General features: G+C 43.3%; 1 pseudogene; it reads right to left on the bottom strand.

Annotated features, from left to right (window-relative positions):
• Nucleotides 1–2168: 2168 nt before the first annotated feature.
• Nucleotides 2169–2475, bottom strand: LOC105979796 (annotated as a pseudogene).
• Nucleotides 2476–7227: the final 4752 nt, after the last annotated feature.

Genomic DNA, 7227 nt, shown 5'->3' with positions numbered 1-7227 from the left:
AAAGGGAAATATTATAATGAAATATACAAAGACTTTTTTAGTTAGAAAACCAAAAAGGAGGAACTGCTCAGCCTCTCTTAACCCGAAAGAACTCAAGATAAAATTCAAGCTTGAAGTCACAATGTTGAAAGATTTCATCAGCAAAATATTAAATGATGCAGGAAACATCAAAAGAAGATGGGAAGAATACACAAAATCACTTTACAAAAATGATCAGATCAACAATCAACCATTTCAAGAGGTAGCACATGAGTATGAAATAGTACTGAAGGAAGAAGCTCAAGCTGCATTGAAGTTGAAATGATTCAATGACTTGATGAAGCACTGAAAGCTTTCACTTGTCTAGGCCAAGAATTCGGAAGACAGCTACTTGGCCAACTCACTGGAAGAGATCCATATTTGTACCCATTCCAAAGAAAGGTGACCCAACAGAATGCTCAACTTATAGAACATATCATTGATATGAAATAAAATGTTGCTGAAGATTTTCCGATACGGTTGCAGCAGTACATTGACAGGGAGCTGCTAGAGATTCAGGGGGGATTCAGAGAGGAAGTGGAACTAGGGATATCATTGCTGATGTCAGATGGATATTGGCCAAAAGGAGAAAACACCAGAAAGATACTTACTTGTGTTTTATTGACTCTACAAAGGCATTTGACTGTGTGGATCATAACCAACCAGGCATAGCCTTGAGAAGAATGGGAATTCCAGAACACTTCATTGTGCTCATGTGGAACCTATACATGGACCAAGAGGCAGCTGTAAAAACAAAATAAGGGACTACTTCAGGGTTTAAAATCAAGAAAGATGTGTATCAGAATTGGAAAAGTCTTTTCTTTTTTTTAATTAAAATATTTTATTGGGGGCTCTTACAACTCTTATGACAATCCATACATCAATCGTATCAGGCATATTTGTACATATGGTGCCATCATTCTTTTCTAGACAATTACTTTCTATTGAGCTCTGATACCATCAGTTCATCTTTTTCCTCTCCCTCCACCACCCACCCCAACCTCGTGACCCCTTGATAGATTATAAATTATTATTATTTTCATATCTCACACCGACCGCTGTCTCCCTTCCCCCATGGTTTCTGTTGTTCTTCCCCCCACAGGGGTGTGTGTGTGTGGTTATGTGTCGACCATTGTGACCGATTGCCCCTTCCTCCCTTGTTCTCCCCTCCTTCCCCTTCCCCTTCTAGTATCGTTACTCCCATTCCTGTTCCTGAATTCTGTGTGTCATAAACTCTTATCTGTACCTGTGCACATGCTCCGGCCTAGACCGCAGTGAAAGGCAGGATTTGGGTCATGATAGTGGGGGGTGAGGACGCCTCAAGGAACCAGAGGAATATTGTGCATTTCAATGGTGCTTTACTGTGGCCTGGTTGACTCATCCTTTCCTGTGACCCCTCTGTGGGTAGATGTTCCATTGTCTACAGATGGGTTTTGGTTCTCTGCTCTGACTGCCCCCCCCATTGTTCTCAACAATATGATTTTTGTTTGTTTGTTTGTTTTGTGTCTTCTGATGCCTCAAAAGAGCTTTATTAATTGCTACTGAAATTGAGAACTTTCCTGGGATCTTCTGACAAGATTTTCATCTTCATCTTAAAATGCTTTGTCTCTTCAGTGAAGCCATCTTTGGAGTTAGGCTTTGCTCTCATCGTTTGTTCACCATGACTCCAACTGGAGATGCCTCTTCTTTTGCTCCAGACTCTCAGATTTTTCAGAGTGGTTTCAAAAGTTCAGGAAAGGTCATTTTCCCACAGTTCAGTTCCCTGAAAAACGTCCACCTCCCACTGAAAGTCATAGTCCAGGAGTAAAGCAATCAAATGCTAGAACTTGCAGGCCAATTGGAAAGTCATTGTGAACACTTGTATCGGTTGGTCTTATGTATCCCACAAGCCTGCCAATGCACAGTCCTGGACAAGATGACCCCTCTGTGCACACATGTCGTTGTTAAGAAGAGGAGGACATTATGAAGGGGGTGAGGCTTGATCAGCACAATGAGAACAGCGCTACTCAACACTGAGCGCTAGGATTTGGAATGCCAGATGTTTGCGAGAGAGGCACCAGCTTTCAATTCCATTTTGAACACCACATTACAAACGAACCATTTTTTAAAAATAACAAAGATTAAGGTAAAAGAAAAAATTAAAAGAATATCTAAAGTGTTGAATGGACTCCTCTTTGATCGTGAGAAACTTCAATTACATCTTCTTTCTCCATTCGCAGTTCTTTTGGAGTGTGATTATCAGCACTTACGTGACCTGAGGGAACCCATTGGAATTCCCTGTCTTTGACAGTATGATTCTTAGAGTTTCTTGAGATATGTTGTCTTTTTCGCTTTGAAGTATATCTCAGCGCTATCCTGTCCAATGGCTTTGAGTTTGATGTATTCTCCTTCCTTCTTATCCCTCAAGTCTTCAGTTGAACGTTTTGCCTCCTGGTCATGGTGAAGGTTTTGCCACATGGTGACTGTGGCTTTGCCCCAGGGGTCTCCACACTGCAGCAAACTGGGCCAGGCAGAATCTCGCTGTGGAGTTTACAAAGCCATTAGTCGTCCCCACAGCACAACACCACAGCTAGAGGAACTTCCCTCCATGATCTTTATTGTTTTTGCTTTTAGATAGATAGATAGATAGATAGATAGATAGATAGATAGATAGATAGATAGATAGATAGATATCTTTGATCCAGTTTAAGTTAGTTTTGCATATAGTGTGAATTGTGGGTTCTGTTTAATTTTTTTTACAGATAGACATCCAGTTTCATCAGTTCCATTTGTTAATGAGACCATCTCTTCCCCATTTAATGGACTTTGGTCCATTATCAAAGATCAGCTGTCCATAGGTAGATGGATTTATGCTAATTCACTTTGAAACTATAATCTCTTGCAACAAGGGATTCGTTCAGGGTGGCTATGGGGTTCCTCAGTTCAACTCGGGTCCCATTGAGTCTGCCTCTCTCAGTGTTCCATGTCTAGGCCCTGTGTTCATTAGTCCTAAAGTAAACTAAGATGGATCTTAGGGCTATGCTAGTGGACAATGTTATCACTTTGCTCACAGAGCTGAATGAGCTGCCTTCACAGGGCTTACCATCTAGTTTTTTACGTAGACCGGAGAAGTGTGGTATTACAGACTTAGATACAGGAAAGAGTTCAGTGAGGTCCTTGAAGAAAGAGTGACAAATTTGTTCAAGAGAGATTGAGAAAACTTTACAAAGATTCTAGGATGGTAGACTTCTACTTGATGGAAAAGAGGGGTGGGGAGAAAGAGGTATTGCAGAGCAAATGAATACTATGTGCAGGAAAAATGGCACCATGAAAGAAAGTGTCATGGATAAAGTTGGGAGAGAAACTTTGGCTGGCTGGCTCAGGAACTGGAATTTTATCCCTGTAGCAATCGATGGTCCACAGAGGTTTCAGGACAGAGGAATGTGCCTAGAAAATTACACTCATGGCTTCATTATAGGCTAGATTATAGGCAGACAGGAACTGAGGCTGGAAGACACTAGAAAGTTCTTGTAGTTACTTAGATGAGAAATAATGGGACCTTGATTTAGGGAGGTACCAATAAGACTTGGAGGAAGGCCCAGATCTGAGAGGGGGTTACAAGGTTAGATGGACATATCTTAGTGATTGGTCACTGTGGAAGAGGAAAACTGGACACAGTGGCACGGTGGTCTAGCCCATGGTCCAGGTCATGTCAGTAGCTGGCCTTTGCCCAGAGCTCTGTAATATTTGGAGCACTTATTTGTTCACTCACTCACCCAATCTCAAAGCCAAAGACAGCCAGCCTACCATCTGTCCTTGAGGTGCTCTCTAACTTTCACCCTGACATCCTGGCCTTAATCACAGGACAATACGTCTTTACAGAGCTTTTGTTCTTTGCCCCCTCACTCACTACCCTCCAGATACTCTAGCCACTTCCTTCTTTCTTTCTTCTTTCTCACCTTTGGTCCTTTTCCTTGCGCATTTCCCCTCAAAGACAAGCTCCTTCTAACAACAAGAGATCTAAAAATGATGAGGAGGAGGACTGATGGGGTTTGATCAAGTGCAATGTAGCCAAGAGGAATTGACTGAGAGCCAAGTGGAGGGTGAGCATGATAGTGGGGCAAGAGGAAGGTGAAAGGAAACAGAGAAAAGAAGTAGGAAGCAAAAGTTATTTATAGAGGTTAAAGCTGTAGGCATGCAAATATGTAAATACATTAATTTATAATGAAAGGGATAGAGGCCAATGTACATATATTTATATGTTAAGTATTAAGAGAGCAGACGGACTTTGGGCCTCTACGCAAGGCCTCCCTAAACACAAGAACACTTTGTTCTGATAACCTGGCACTCTTAACCTGATAACCTGATACTCACCTTCTCGACACGATCACTGAAGACAAAATGGGTACATAAGCAAATGTGGTAAAGAAAGTGGATGGTTCCCAGATATCAAAAAAATATAGCATGTGGGGTCTTAAAGGCTTGAAGTTAAACAAGCAGCCATCTAACAGGGAAGCAAATAAGACCACATGGAAGAAGCACACCAACCTGTGTGATCATGAGGTGTCGACAGGATCAGGTATCAGGTATCAAATGAGCCAAAACAAGCAATTATATCAATGTGAATGAGGAGGTTGTAGTGGAGACCCAAAGCTCATCTGTAGACAATTCTCCCCCCACACCCCTCCACACACACACATACAAACAGAAGGGTTACAAGGAAGGGACAATTCAACCAGGGTGCAGTATAGCACCGATGAAGCACACATCATTCCTCTAGTTCTTGAATGCGTCCTCCCACCCACCCCCAACCCCTACCATGACCCAGTTCTAACTTATAAATCCAGCTATACTGGAGTACACACTTTGGTACAGATAAGAGCTCTTGACACGTGGAATTCAGAACAGATAAAACTCTCAGGAATATTAGCAATATCACGAGGGTAGGGGGATGGGGGGGGGGAAGGGGAGGAAACAGGGAACCCATCACAAGGTTGAATATATGGCCCCTTCAGGGGGAGGAATAACAGAAAGGTGGGTGAAGGGGACAATGGATAGTGTAAGACACGAAGGAACAATAATAATATATAATTGATCAAGGTTTCACGAGGGTGGGATGGAGGGGGGAAATGAGGATACCAAACTGATACCAAGGGCTCAAGTAGAAAAAACTGTTTTGGAAATGTTGATGAAAGCATAGTTACAAGTGTGCTTAATACCATTGAATGATGGATTGTTATAAGATTTGTAAGAGCTCCCCAATAAAATGATTAATAATAAAAAAGACAAGTTCCTTCTTTCACTCTTTGCTTTAGCTGTCTTCTGAGTTGATATTTCCTCTTTTTCAATGTGAACTCCCTGATCTCAGTCCCCAGCTTCAGGGAGTTCATACTGAAGTGGCGGAGAAGCTCACCATGTGTCCTCCAATGCCTATAGGTCAAGTACACAGAAAAGGATCAGTAAGTCTCTGTTGAACAAATGAACGAATAATTTTGGAACCTTCAGTATGTGTGTCAAGCACATCCCAACGAGCAATTTATTTAATCTTCAAAACACCCATGTTTGTATGATCCCCACTTTTAAGATGAGGAAAATGAGTCACCGAGAGGTGAAGTGACTTGTCCAGGGTCACAGGGCTTAGGAAAAAACAAGAGCTGGAATTTGATGTCTGCTGACTTCCTAATAGCTTATTGTTCCAAAGTGCAAATTCAAGCAGGACATCAATTGTGAAGGTCCAGGGCTTGTCCCTCCATACAGTGCTTCAGGAAATGACTGACTTGAACTTCCCCAGGAAGGAATTGAAATAATTCTGGTGACCTCTCTGCTGGGAATGTCAACTACCCAGGGTCGTCCCTCCTTTAATTCTTGTTTGTTTGAAACCTCACAGGCTTAGAGAAGTCCCTCAGGAAGAAAGCCTCCCAACCAGTGGGAGATGGAGCTAAAACCCACAGGGACTGAACGCCACAAGAGTATGCCAGGACAGAGAGGTGAATGCTTCCATCTGTCCACAGTACGTTTTCTCCAGCACGGTCTACTTGGTGATCCGTGCTGTTCAAAGTGTGATCTGATAACTAACAACATCAGCAGCAACATCACCAGGGAGTTTGGTAGAAATCGAGAAGCCCGGCACGTAACCCCCTCCCCACCTGCTGAATCAGGCCCTGCATTTTTTGAAATTCCCCAGGTGGTTCAAATGCACATCCAATTTGAGAAGTGTTGGCCTAGAGGACAACCTTTGATAATAACTTCCTCATCGCCAGGCTTTGATCTTGTGTCCCTAGGGCCCCTCCCCATTGTGAGGCACATAATAGGTACTCACCCATGTCTGGTGAGTAAGTGAGTAAATTTGTAAACGCATCTAATCACATTAGCTAGTTAGGGCACAAATAGAATCACATACTAGGCACAATGTGCAGCCCTGCCTGCTCCATCAGAGGTCCAGCCCAGAGATGCCCCTCATGGCCTGTGGTCACAGTGAGAGAGGCTTAGCAGCAGAGAGTTATCTATAGAACTTAGGCTCTAGCAAGATGCTAAACAAGATTGGCCCATTTCCCAATCTTCCACCCGTCCACTCTGACAAACCAAATTAGGAACTTTTGAAGTGCCTAAGCTGTGTTTTTGCTCTCATGACTGAGCACATGGCCTCCTCGCCACACATGGCCACCACAATACTTGTACCACTTCCCCAAATTGCTCCCTGAAAATCCGTGTCCCTTCCCAAGAGCAGAAGGGACTGTCCGGTGCTGCCTACCAAGATCCCATTGTGTAGGAAACTTAAAGAATCTCCAGCTGGTATGGAAACAGGTCAAATTATTTTAAGACAAAATTGTTGCTTCTTCACTAAGTCTCACTGTTAGGGCAATTGGAATTAGGAAAGTAACTTGGCTGAACAGACGGCCATGCATTATGGGAGAGTTCAGAATAGGGGAAAACAACTGTAAACAGATCTCTCCATCCTCTAGCTCTGCTTGGAGAAAGCAGGGGTAAAGGCTACTTGAAAATAAGCTTGGCCCACCTGGGGAGGATGGACTTATGTAAAGTGGCTAGGGGCCTCAGGGGCCCTGCTGCATGGGCCCAACTGCCTGTGATGATGCAAGTTGAGGTCACAAAGGCTATGTGGAAACGGAAGCTAGCAGGGAGGAGGAGGTCCAGACCACAGTTTCTGCATCATCTGGGTAAGTAAGTAGGCTTTCCACTCAGCTCGATAGTAGTGGCTCAACTTCCTGGCAT

Source organism: Echinops telfairi, unplaced genomic scaffold, assembly GCF_000313985.2.
Source record: "Echinops telfairi isolate 266 unplaced genomic scaffold, ASM31398v2 ScPeMD7_34;HRSCAF=130, whole genome shotgun sequence".
Classification (NCBI taxonomy): Eukaryota; Metazoa; Chordata; class Mammalia; order Afrosoricida; family Tenrecidae; genus Echinops; species Echinops telfairi.
Note: the sequence above shows the minus strand (reverse complement) of the source record. Positions and strands in the feature narration are given on the sequence as shown.